Source organism: Lithobates pipiens, unplaced genomic scaffold (assembly GCF_037356315.1).
Source record: "Lithobates pipiens isolate NorthernLeopardFrog02 unplaced genomic scaffold, aLitPip1_a1.2 Scaffold_8, whole genome shotgun sequence".
In the NCBI taxonomy this organism is placed as follows: Eukaryota; Metazoa; Chordata; class Amphibia; order Anura; family Ranidae; genus Lithobates; species Lithobates pipiens.
Genome location: NW_027507903.1, coordinates 154,470,261 through 154,483,284, shown reverse-complemented (window position 1 = coordinate 154,483,284; position 13,024 = coordinate 154,470,261).

Sequence of the window (13,024 nt, the reverse complement as noted above, 5' to 3'; positions counted from 1 at the left end):
TACTCATTGATAGCTCTCTGCTGTGTGTGCAGCTGCTGTAGCATTGTCAACGTTGAGTTCCACCTGGTGGGCATGTCATAAATGAAGGGGTTGGTGGGCAGGTTGCATTCCCTTTGAATGTCAGCCAGCTGAGCACTGGCATTGTATGCGAAAATGACCACAGACTTTTCTGGCCTGCCTCAGGAGATCCTGTAAGCCTGGGTACCTGCTCAAGAACCGCTGCACCACCAAATTCAAGATGTTTGCCAAACATGGAACATGTGTCCATGTCAGATGGGGCGTAGAGAAGGTTGGTGCCATTGTCGCATACAACCATTCCTGGCTGAAGCTGGCATGGCATCAACCACCTCTGAGCTTGCCCCTGCAGAGCTGACAGAATCTCTGCCCCAGTGTGGCTCCTGTCCCATAAGCAAAATAACATAAGCACCGCATGGCATCTATTTGCCTAATTGCTTGCATACTTGCATAGCTCCTTGACTGCTTACAGAGCACCGCTGGTTCAGAGGACAAATCTGCAGAAGAGGCCATAGAGGAAGAAGAAGAGGAGGGGTGGAGGAGAGAGCTGTGGCAAAACCATCACTAGCATTTTGGAAGCATGGTGGCAGAACAAGCTCCAACAATACTAAACCCTGTCCTGCATCCTTCCCAGGTGCCAGCAGAGTTACCCAGTGCACTGTGAAGGAAAGGTAACATCCCTGCCCATGCCTGCTGGACCATGCGTCAGCGGTAATATGCACCTTACTGCTGGCCGCCCTGTCCAACGAAGCCAAAACATTACCTTTCACATGCCGGCAGAGAGCCAGAATGGCCTTCCGTGAAAAGAAATGCTGTTTTGGAACCTGCCACTGAGGTACAGCACATTACACAAATTAATGAAAGGGGGCAGCGTCTACCAGCTGAAAAGGTAACCGTTGCAGTGCTAGCAATTTGGCCAAGCTATCATTCAGACGCTGAGCATCTGAATGGCTGGGACCGCATTTTGTTTTAAGGTTCAGCAACTGGGGTAGGGAAATTTGCCTGCAAAAAAACAGATGGTGGTGTACTGGTACCAGATTGGCTGCAAGTGCTTGGGACATCTATTGCTATACCTTCATTCCTCTCAGTGCAGATTTTTGAGAGGACTGGAGGTATAGTGGGGTTGGAGATCCCAGATGAGGAGCAAGAAGAAGTCTGCCTTTTTCTTTGATGTGGATCTGCATGGCAGGTCATCATATGTCTGGTCAAGCATGTGGTGCCCAAGAGGCTGCTGTTCTGGCCACGCTTGATCTGCTTCAGACATAGGTTTCAAACAGCAATGGTGCGATCTGCTGCACACGTATTGAAAGGCCCACACCAGGGAACTTTTAAAAGTCAACGGAGAGTCAGCAGCACCCTGCACCTGCGGGGCTCTGCGGTGCGATGCAATAGGATGGCTGCCCTTAAGCTGCCACCAAGAGGACATCCTGCCTCATTGGAGTTGTGCCTCCCTCCTCCTCCTATCTTCTCTCAGGCACCCAAGTTACATAGTTACATAGTAGGTGAGGTTGAAAAAAGACACAAGTCCATCTAATCAAACCTATGTGTGTGATTATATGTCAGCATTACATTGCATATCTCTGTATGTTGTGGTCATTCAGGTGCTTATCTAATAGTTTCTTGAAACTATCGATGCCCTCCCGCTGAGACCACCGCCTGTGGAAGGGAATTCCACATCCTTGCCGCTCTTACAGTAAAGAACTCTCCAAGTAGATTAAGGTTAAACCACTTTTCTTCAAATTTTAATGAGTGGCCACAAGTCTTGTTAACCACTTTCAGACCGGACCATTTTGCTGGTAAATGACCAGAGGTCTTTTTACACTTTGGCACTGCGCTGCTTTAACTGGTAATTGCGCGGTCATGCAATGTTGTACCCAAACAAAATTTGCGTCCTTTTCTTCCCACAAATAGAGCTTTCTTTTGATGGTATTTGATTGCCTCTGCGATTTTTATTTTTTGCGATATAAACGTAAAAAGACCGCAAATTTTGAAAAAAAATGATATTTTCTACTTTTTGTTATTAGAAAAATCCAATAAACTCAATTTTAGTCATACATTTAGGCCAAAATGTATTCAGCCACATGTCTTTGGTAAAAAAAAAGTCAATAATTGTATATTTATTGGTTTGCGCAAAAGTTGTCACATCTACAAACTAAGGTACGTTTTCTGGAATTTACGCAGCTTTTAGTTTACGACTGCCTATCTCATTTCTTGAGGTGCTAAAATGGCAGGGCAGTACAAAACCCCCCCAAATGACCCCATTTTGGAAAGTAGACCCCCTAAGGAAATTGATAAGAGGCATGTTGAGCCCATTGAATATTTTATTTTTTTGCCTCAAGCGATTGAATAATGACAAAAAAAAATTTTTTTTTTTTTTTTACACAAAGTTGTCACTAAATGATATATTGCTCACACATGCTATGGGCGTATGTGAAATGACACCCCAAAATAAATTCTGCTGCTTCTCCTGAGTACGGGGATACCACATATGTGGGACTTTTTGGGAGCCTAGCCGCGTACGGGGCCCCGAAAACCAAGCACCGCCTTCAGGCTTTCTAAGGGCGTAAATTTTTGAGTTCACTTCTCACTACCTATTACAGTTTTGAAGGCCATAAAATGCCAAGATGGCACAAAACCCCCACAAATGACCCCATTTTAGAAAGTAGACACCCCAAGCTATTTGCTGAGAGGCATGTTGAGTTCATGGAATATTTTATATTTTGCCACAAGTTGCGGGAAAATTACAAACTTTTTTTTTTTTTTTTTTTTTTTCACAAAGTTGTCACTAAATGATATATTGCTCACACATGCCATGGGCATATGTGAAATGACACCCCAAAATAAATTCTGCTGCTTCTCCTGAGTACGGGGATACCACATATGTGGGACTTTTTGGGAGCCTAGCCGCGTACGGGGCCCCGAAAACCAAGCACCGCCTTCAGGCTTTCTAAGGGCGTAAATTTTTGAGTTCACTTCTCACTACCTATTACAGTTTTGAAGGCCATAAAATGCCAAGATGGCACAAAACACCCACAAATGACCCCATTTTAGAAAGTAGACACCCCAAGCTATTTGCTGAGAGGCATGTTGAGTCCATGGAATATTTTATATTTTGCCACAAGTTGCGGGAAAATTACAAACTTTTTTTTTTTTTTCACAAAGTTGTCACTAAATGATATATTGCTCACGCATGCCATGGGCATATCTGAAATGACACCCCAAAATAAATTCTGCTGCTTCTCCTGAGTACGGGGATACCACATATGTGGGACTTTTTGGGAGCCTAGCCGCGTACGGGGCCCCGAAAACCAAGCACCGCCTTCAGGCTTTCTAAGGGCGTTACAGTTTTGAAGGCCATAAAATGCCAAGATGGCACAAACCCCCCCCAAATGACCCCATTTTGGAAAGTAGACACCCCTAAATTTAGGGGTACACTAGTGAGACTAGGTAATAAATGGCGGGTGCCCTGAAACTATAAAAAAATAACTAACCAACCAGCGTCACCTGTAACAGTTATATGGTGATCACTGGTGAAAGGGTTAACTAGGGGGCAATCAGGGGGCTTTATGCGGTAGTATATGGGGGTCCCTGGCGCTATAAAAAGCTGCGGCGAACCTAAATACCTACCTGCCTAACTAGCGTCACCTGTGACACTAATACAGGGATCAGAAAAACGATCGCTTATTAGGCTGGGTTCACACTGGAGCGATGCGGGAACGCCACGAATGCGCGGCGGGTTCCCGCATCGCATGCCTCCCGGCGGCAGTTCACACTGCCCTATGCGAACTGCTGGGAGTGTCAGTGAAATGTTACTGACACCCCCAGATCAGTTCGCATATCGCAGTGCGATCTGCAAACTCGGATCGCATGGTGTGAACACCCATGCGATCCGATTCTGCTGCGGACCAAAAAAAGGGTCCCGTGCGAATTTGCGGCGGGTGCGGCGGGTGTGGCGGGTGCGGCGAATGGCTGAACTCGAATCGCACAGAGATCGGATGTGATTTGCACTGCAGTGCGGTGCGAATCACATTCGTTCTCATAAACCGCTGCAATGTGAACCCAGCCTTAGTGACACTGGCGACGGGGGGTGATCACGGGGTTAAACCTTTATTGGGGGGGGTTAGGGGGGCACATTAGAACTAAAGGGGGCTAACTCTAACTGCCCTAACAGTTATTACAGTCACAAATGACACCAATGCAAAAAAAAAAAAAAAAAAAAAAAAAATGACATTGGTGTCACTGTGACTGGGGGGCAGGGGTAATTGGGGGGGTGATCGGGGGGTAAAGGGGGGTGTGAGTGTGCCTGGCATGTTCTACTGTGTGTGTAGAGTGTTGGTGCAACTCACCGATCCGCTCTCCTCCGTGTCGGAACGAAAAATACCGACACGGAGGAGAGAATACATCACTTCCTCTCCTGTGTTTACATTACAGGAGAGGAAGTGATGTCACCGGGGATTTCCATTCGTCGAGAGCGATCGCGAGGGGGTGGCCATGAATGAATGGCCGCCCCCTCATCCCGGATCGCTCTCGAAGGAATGCCGACCGCCGCAGGCACCGGGGGGGGGCCCGATCGGGCCCCCCACCCGCGGGCAGGCAGGGACTTATATATACGCCCATATGCCTTCCCGTGCCATTCTGCCGACGTATATCGTCGTGCGGCGGTCGGCAAGTGGTTAAACTACCTTCTGCAAAAAAGTTTCATCCCTATTGTGGGGTCACCAGTATTTGTATATTGAAATCATATCCCCTCTCAAGCGTCTCTTCTCCAGAGAGAATAAGTTCAGTGCTCGTAACCTTTCCTTATAAGTAATATCCTCCAGACCCTTTATTGGCTTTGTTGCCCTTCTCTGTACTTGCTCCATTTCCAGTACATCCTTCCTGAGGACTGGTGCCCAGAATTGGACAGCATACTCTAAGTGCAGCCAGATCAGAGTCTTGTAGCGTAAACTACTCTGAGCCTGGGTGATAGAGGATGAGGACGGCTTTGTTATCCACTCCACCAACTCTTCTGCATGTTCTGGGTCAATAACACGGCCAGCAGCACAAAAAAAGGATAAGTGTGCCCCATGGCCTCCCGCAGAGGATGCACCATGTCCATGACCAGCACCGTTGACTGTAGACACAGAGGCTGCCAATCATCATACAGCAATGCACTGTAAACTTGCCACAAATGCGCAAAAATGTTTGCTTTTCGGCGAACGGGCCAACACCCGATGTTCAAGTCAAACGTATGTTCTACCCGAATATCAAGCTCATCCCTATTGCTGACACACTCTGACAGAATTATTTTTCCAAGATGCTGGGACTGTTTTTATGACTGTCCACAAGAAAGAACCTTTATGTGTTTGTTTTTGGAAAAAAAACTTGTGATTTGGGCATTTTACACCACAAAACAAAGAAAGTTATCAGGCAAACAAATATAAGGATATCTCTAAACATTTATTTTGTAAAAATTATTTATTTGAAATGTATTTTCTCCTATTTTTTTCTAATCTCTAGTTACAGGAATTTATTAATAGGCATCATCAAAGTAATATACTCAAATATCTCTGCAATTAATTACATAAGGGAAAGAATTCTTAAAAAAAAAAAGTGTAATACATGTCTAAAGAAATTACTTACATCTATCAACATCTCTTAGTTAAGGTGAAATTCATTTGCAGCCTTTTCTATTCTTACTGTATATTTCTGGCTGCCTTTCATTGATTTATGGTGCAATAAAATATTTTACTATGGGCATTTTGAAATTATTTTTAGTAATTGTGGCTACACAAGATGTTCAGTGCTACTGGCATTGTAATTAGACATGTGATAGATTATATACATTATGATGCTATATTTGTAAGCACAGATTAATGGTAAAGTTAAGGTGCCATGGGACATCTTTGGACACCAGCAAGTAAAATATTAGTAAATTCTATTTTACAAAAGACTTTTCAATATGTCTTTTGTTTTATTTACATTTACAATCATATATGCACTTGCAGTAAACTGGTTGGGAAACTGAGGGACTTCTTAAAAACAGTTCACTAGGGAGGGGGTGACACCTTACATGTACACCCCCACAGAGTTCCCTCATTTGCAACACCTTTCCTTTTCAGTATAGCTTGAAATGATTTTATACTTCAATCAGACAACATTTAGTCAAAAACACTTTGAAGGAATGGCAGGTGAAAGTGCAGGGAAGGTAACATTCACCCTTTTCTACATTGAGTGAATGGTACTGTATAGACCTTTTCCTAATATCACAAATCACACATGTGAGGTATCGCTGCAATCGTCAGAGCTCCTCTGGTCACCTATGGAGATTTTTAGGTTCCCGTAGTTTGTCGCCATTCCACGAGTGCGTGCAATTATAAATCGTGACATTTTTGGTATCTATTTACTCGGCGTAACATCGTCTTTCACATTATACCAAAAAATTGCGCTAACTTTACTGTTTTTTTTTTTTTAATTCATTAGAAGTGTCCCTTTTCCAAAAAGTTGCGTTTAAAACACTGCTGCATAAATATCATGTAACATAAAATATTGCAACAATCGCCATTTTATTCTCTTTTATTCTCTAGATTCTCTGCTAATATATACCGTATTTTTCAGCGTATAACACGCACAGGTATATAACACGCACATTCATTTTAAGGGGGAAGTTTCAGTAAAAAACTTACATTTTTGTATTGGCGTATAACACACACACGCTATTTGCACCCGATTATCATGGTGAAAAAGGTGAGTGTTATACGCCAATAAATACAGTGCATATATATCTATATATATATATATATATATATATATATATATATATATATATATATATATATATATATATATATATAATGTTTGGGGACTCTAAGTAATTTTCTAGCAAAAAATACAGATTTTAACTTGTAAACAGAAAATGTCAGAAATAGGCTTAGTCATGAAAGGGTTATAATAGAATGTAAATACATGCTCTGCCAAGAAATATTAATCTACAGATATTGGGCCCCAAGGTATATAAGATGAATTCTGAAAAACAGATAAAAAAATTGTTCCAATAAAGTAATCATTAAATGTATTGACAAGTTTGTATATCCAGGATAAGAACCTGAATATCTCTTTAAACAATTTTCTATACAGCAGCAATAACCATGGAGTAGGTAGGGTTACCACTAAACAGTGCTGTAATCACACAGACCAAATTCTTACAAGAGGAAGGAGCACCGAAAATTTTATCAACGTGCTTCTGGGCTTTAATTTCAACTGTGTGTTTAGTTTCTTGGAGTCTGGCTTTAAGGTTATGATTATAAATGGGAATAAGTGCATCAAATGCAGATATTGATTGTATCATTCACCATTATCATAAAGTCTGGGTATAACAAATTGCTGCTTGAATGCCTTTAAATATTTTTTTGCAGTTCTTTTGTTATCCCGATCTGTGCCAATGCAAAATAATTGAAAATATGGTTAATGGTATGTTAATAATAGATAACCTTTGATTCAAGTAGTGTATTAAATAGGGCACATATGGAAACATAAAGACATTCTGTGGAATACAAAAAAAGCTCAATGGTTAGTTGTTTGAACAAGTCAAAAAATGTGTATTTAATCAGCTCTTTGTATGGTTTTCAAACATGTTTTAACTTACACAGCTAGTAAAATATTATAAAAACCATCACAGCAAAAAAAAAAAAAAAAAGGACACATCTATATTCATGTGTATATAAACTTTTCATTAAAGATAATATGTTGCCTGGGATCCACTAGTTAGTAAGGCATTTGTTTGATAAAGGAGCTTTATAATACTGATGTGCTGGGCTAAATTTTGTAGTTGCATTGTTTGGTGGATTTCTGTGTTTTGTAGTATTTTCTTGTATTAGTGAAAGAGAGTATGTTAGCAGTTCCAGAAAACTGTAATGGCGTGTACACATGTTTGGACTTTCCGGCAGACTAGGTCCGAAGGGATTAGTTCGTTGGACAATCCGATCATGTGTGGGCTAGTCCGATTATTTTTTGAAAAAAAAAAAATCTGATGGACCTAGAAATAGAACATGTTTCAAATCTATCCGATGGACTAAAATTGGGAAAACTGTTCGTCTGTGTGCTGGTCCGACGGACCAAATACGACGCAAGGGAAGCTATTGGCTACTGGCTATTGAACTTCCTTGTTTAGTCCCATTTACATCATCACGTTCAAAATGAACGGACTTACGAACGGACTTAGTCCATTTGTGTGTGACCAAGTCCATTCGTTCGGAAAGTCAGTCAAAACTCCGCTGAATGTCCGTCGGGAAGACTGTCGGACCTAGTCTGCCGGAAAGTCTGGTCGTGTGTACGCGGATAAGTCATTTCCACTGCTACATGGGGATTGTACTCTACTGATAATTTTTCCTAACACTTGTCAGAAGTATTAATTAATCTAAAATGTATGTAAACGTTATCAGTTAACTCTTCTCTGATTTTTTTCTTTTGGTCTGTTAAATAAATAATTGGGGTAATTTTGATGTATATGTACAATAAGTGCCAAAATCACCTTGTAATTTTGCCAGAAATCCAGTAAGCCTGCAAGATCCTGTGCATTTTGGTCTCCACTTATGTGAACAACAAGTTTTTAGAGAGGGGGAGGTGTTCTGTAGTTATATCCTAGTGGGACAATGCTTCTCCTCCCTTTATGCAGTAGTTAGTGTTTTCAAGATGTGTGACATTTACTGGACCACAAAGTAAAAGTAAAGACAAAAATCCCAGAAAAGGGAAACTAATGCGGCAATCACATCTAAATACTAGAAAGCTGCATTGTATAACATTTTTGTTTTTGGCTTCAGATGCACTTTCATTAGAATGAGATGTTCACTTTACACAGTAAACATTTTCCCTTGACCACTTAAGTGTTGCTTTTATGGGACCATCACCTTCCTGTAACCCTCCCAACATTTATTTTTAAGTCACTGTATATTGAAAATATCTTAGATCCTGCAGTCTTCTGAATGGCTATGTGATGTCACAGGTTCTCTTCCTTTTATTTTCTTGCAGTGGATGGTCCTGAATGTTGCAGAGAATCTCACCACATAATGACGCGAGATTCATTCCCAGCAAAATTCTACTGTGAGCCCAGGCAATGCATTATTGTGTGACTATATGCTTCAATTATCAAATCATGATTGGATATTCAAAGTGAACATGGATTTGCTTTTTAGATGAATGCATACTTAAAATAAGTATTCACAAAATTTGTTTTGTGAAGATTCTCAACTTCCTTATCAGACCAAGAGACCAAGGCCAACGGCTATTTGATTTTGTACTTGAATAATGGCAGTCTGTTTTAACAATTTTTCTTACAATTAAGCTAAATGTTAAAAAAGAATTATAAATAGGAGGATAGCCCCGCATAGCATATTCCTGAAATAGTTTCTGAACGCATTGTAGAAGTACAACATAACATTTCAGCCGTTCAGACAAGAGTCTCCTTGCACAGTCTACCTCATATTATATAGCTACATAGTTATTCAAGTTGAAAAAAGACACAAGTCTATCTAGTTAAGCCAACAGAAAAAAACTAACAAAAAAAAACAAACAAGCTGCTGATCCATTTTGCTCCAGCAGGGGAAAATGCCTTCCTGGTCCCCCAGGAAGCAATTGGTTATTCCTTGGATTTAAACCTGTGATTATATTATTTCCTCTGCTGGTAGAACAGGGTGTCTACTGGTCAATGATGATGCTGATGATTAAAGGTTCTTATAGCTTATTTTTTTTCTAAGAACAATGTTGGAGAATGTTACATTTGCCCAGCAAAATGCAAGAAGGAAACTATTACACACATATTACAAACATTAGGGGAATTTCATTATACTTGCACAAATGTTGAGACATTTACACAGTTCATATTTACTAATAGACCCCACTAGAGTCCATTAGCCATGATTTGGTAACATTAATTTGCTGTAGATTTTATGCATGATGTAATATTACAGTTGAGTATTGCCTGGGATGCTGTTATTTTCTGCACACTGTACAGCCTTATATATCCATTAAAAAGTGTTACACACTCTTGGTGAAATGAGACAGAACTTTCAAAAAAGAATTAATCTATATACAGTAAAAAAAGAAAAATAACGAATCTATATACAGTAGACATGTCATAAAAAGCACAAAGAAGATGATTAATGCACACTTGAGGAATATTATTTCTTACAATCAGACTATTTTATGAAAATGTTTTGGTTCTTAAGGGGATTTTAGAAATGCTCAAGAAATGAAATTCTTTGAACCTTTTAGTAATAATTCTATTTGACAGAGATAACAGACTGAATGTGGACCTCTCTTTTATGACCATTTTCACCTCTTGGACTCTACTCCCTCTATTTAATTCCACAGCCCTCTTCTTATTCCTTATCTGATCAACTTTTTTGATTTTGTAACCATGTGTAATTGTTTTGTTCAAACTACTGTTTTGCTGATTTTTTTTCACATTGGTAAACTTTGTGAATAAGTGAACTAAGTTCAATGACTAAGTCATGACCATAGTGTCATGTATCTGGTAGAGATTGAGCTGAAAAGAGGACCTCTCTTGAACCTCTTGTCTAAAACCTCTTGTGAGGACACAAAGTGGCACGAGGGCCAGTTTTGCAAGCAGCACCAGCTGTCGGGTGTGAGGGACAGACAGGGCCAGGACAAGGGGTGGGGACAGCTGCCCTGGCCACTGTGGAATCACAGGAGGTGGGGCGGGGGTGCCACATGGAGATTGGAGGGATTTGTGTTAGGAGGTGAAATTTGGGGGGCTGCAGGGAGTAAGTATTCTTCTAGGAAGTGAAATTTGGGGGAGGTGCTAAGAGTGGTTATTTAGCGGGATTTGTGTTGGGAGGAAGATGGAGGAAGAAGATTTTTGTTAGGTGGGGGGATTCAGGGGCAATTTGTTTTGGGGGGGGATTTGAAGTTGGGGGGGAGATAATGTGTACTAGGAGGGGAATTTTTAGCAGTGGAGAATTTGTGCTAGGAGGGGAGAGGCAAAGATTTGTACTGAAATTAGAAATTTCAGCAAGGATTTGTACTGGGAGGAGGGGGACTTTATGCTTAGGGGTAAGCATGCATATTAGTGCTTAATGTTTTTGTGGGGAGATTTTTATGGACAAATAATGCTCATACATCTCATGGGGAGGGGGTACGGTTTGGCATGTTGGCCCTGGGCTCTAGATAACCTTGTCTTGGCACTGGGGACAGATGCCAGTGGACAACCAGGTAAGAACTAGATGTAGAAACATCCAGAAGCACTGTATTAGCAGACAAAAATAAAATCAGGACAGAAGTCAAAGGTTTTCAACTCAGGAGCATAAGACAGAGGCAGCGTCCAGACACAAGCCATGGTCAGTTACCAGCTGGGCAGCAAGATACCTAATCAAAAGGCAAGATGCAGAGTCTGAAACAACTGGCAAGGGAGGGCAAAGGTAGTGGGTGAGGTCACAATTAAATCAGGAACTGTAGAGCCCTCAGCAATTTGTCCTTGTCACACACCTGTTTATATGGGATGTTTGGTGCCAATACCAGTGCTAAGTAAGCATGTGTGTCTATGCTTATATTATTGGGAATGCAAACAAGCAGTGTAAGTTTCGCTTCTACCAGTGGAGTAAGTCTCAAAGGGGAAGTGAACACAACCACTGCTGTCTCTGAGCCAATGAGGAATCCGAGAGCTGGGACAGCAGCTCCTCTCAGTTATTTTAATGGTAATTATTATTTGTGTTAGTGATAAAACAAAAATGTAAATGCCTGGATAAGCATACTGAAGCATGATATTTGTCAGCCTTTGAGGAAAACGACATCTGATCATGCATCTGGCAGTATGTCAAGACTTTGCATTGTAATGCCGCGTACACACGTAGCGGACTATCCGGTGGACTTAGTCTGGCGGACTTCCTGCCGGACTGTCCGCCAGACTTTACGAACGGGCTACTTGCCCACACACGGCACTTTTTCAGCGGACTAATGCGGCGTGCTAAGTCCGCCGGACTATCTGCCGTACTTTTGAAATGAACGGACTCGCCCCCACACGTGGAGGAAAGTCCGCTCATTTTGAGACGTTGAAGGAGACGTCGCTGGCCCAGCCACCTGGTATGGACTTAAAGGGGAATCCCTACGCTGAAAAAATCGGCGTAGGGTCCTCCCCAGGTCCACATCAGACCCTTGTCCGAGCACGCTACCCGGCCGGCCAGGAAAGGGGGGACGAGCGAGCGCCCCCCTCCTGAGCCGTACCAGGCCACGTGCCCTCAACATGGGGGGGTGCCTTGCCCAAAGCACCTTGTCCCCATGTTGATGAGGACAAGGGCCTCTTCCCGACAACCCTGGCCGTTGGTTGTTGGGGTCTGCGGGCGGGGGGCTTATCAGAATTCGGGAGCCCCTTTAATAAGGGGGCCCCCGGATACCGGCCCCCCACCCTATGTGAATGAGTATGGGGTACAATGTACCCCTACCCATTCACCTGTGGCAAAAAGTAAAAATAAAACACAACACACAAGGGTTAAAATAGTTTATTGCACAGCCCCGGGGGTCTTCCGTCTTCGGGGGTCTTCTTGCCAGACTCCTATCTTCTGCTAGCTCTTTTGCTAGCGGAGGAGCCCGGCTTTCTTCTTCGCCGCCGCCATCTTCTTCCGACTTCAGGGGTCTTCTCCCTCTCTTCGATTCTTCTTGCCGGGCCACCGCGCCTTCTTCTAGCTCTTTTAAAAGCGGTGGCCTGGTCTTCTGTCACCGCTGTCGCCGCTGTCGCTGCCTTCTGTTCTTCTGTTCTTCTCTTCAGATGTTGCCTCGTCGCTCTCTCTGCTCACAATGATGGGGACAAGGTGCGCAGCGACTTATATAGGGACATCACCGGATGATGTCCCCGCCTATTATGATGTCACTGTCCACATCCTCTGGGACTGTGACACCATAATGGGTGGGGACATCATCCGGTGATATATAAGTCGCCGCTGGTCACGTCCGTGCCATTGTGAGCGGAGGATGCTATGAGGCAACATCTGAAGAGAAGAACAGAAGACGGCAAAAGCGT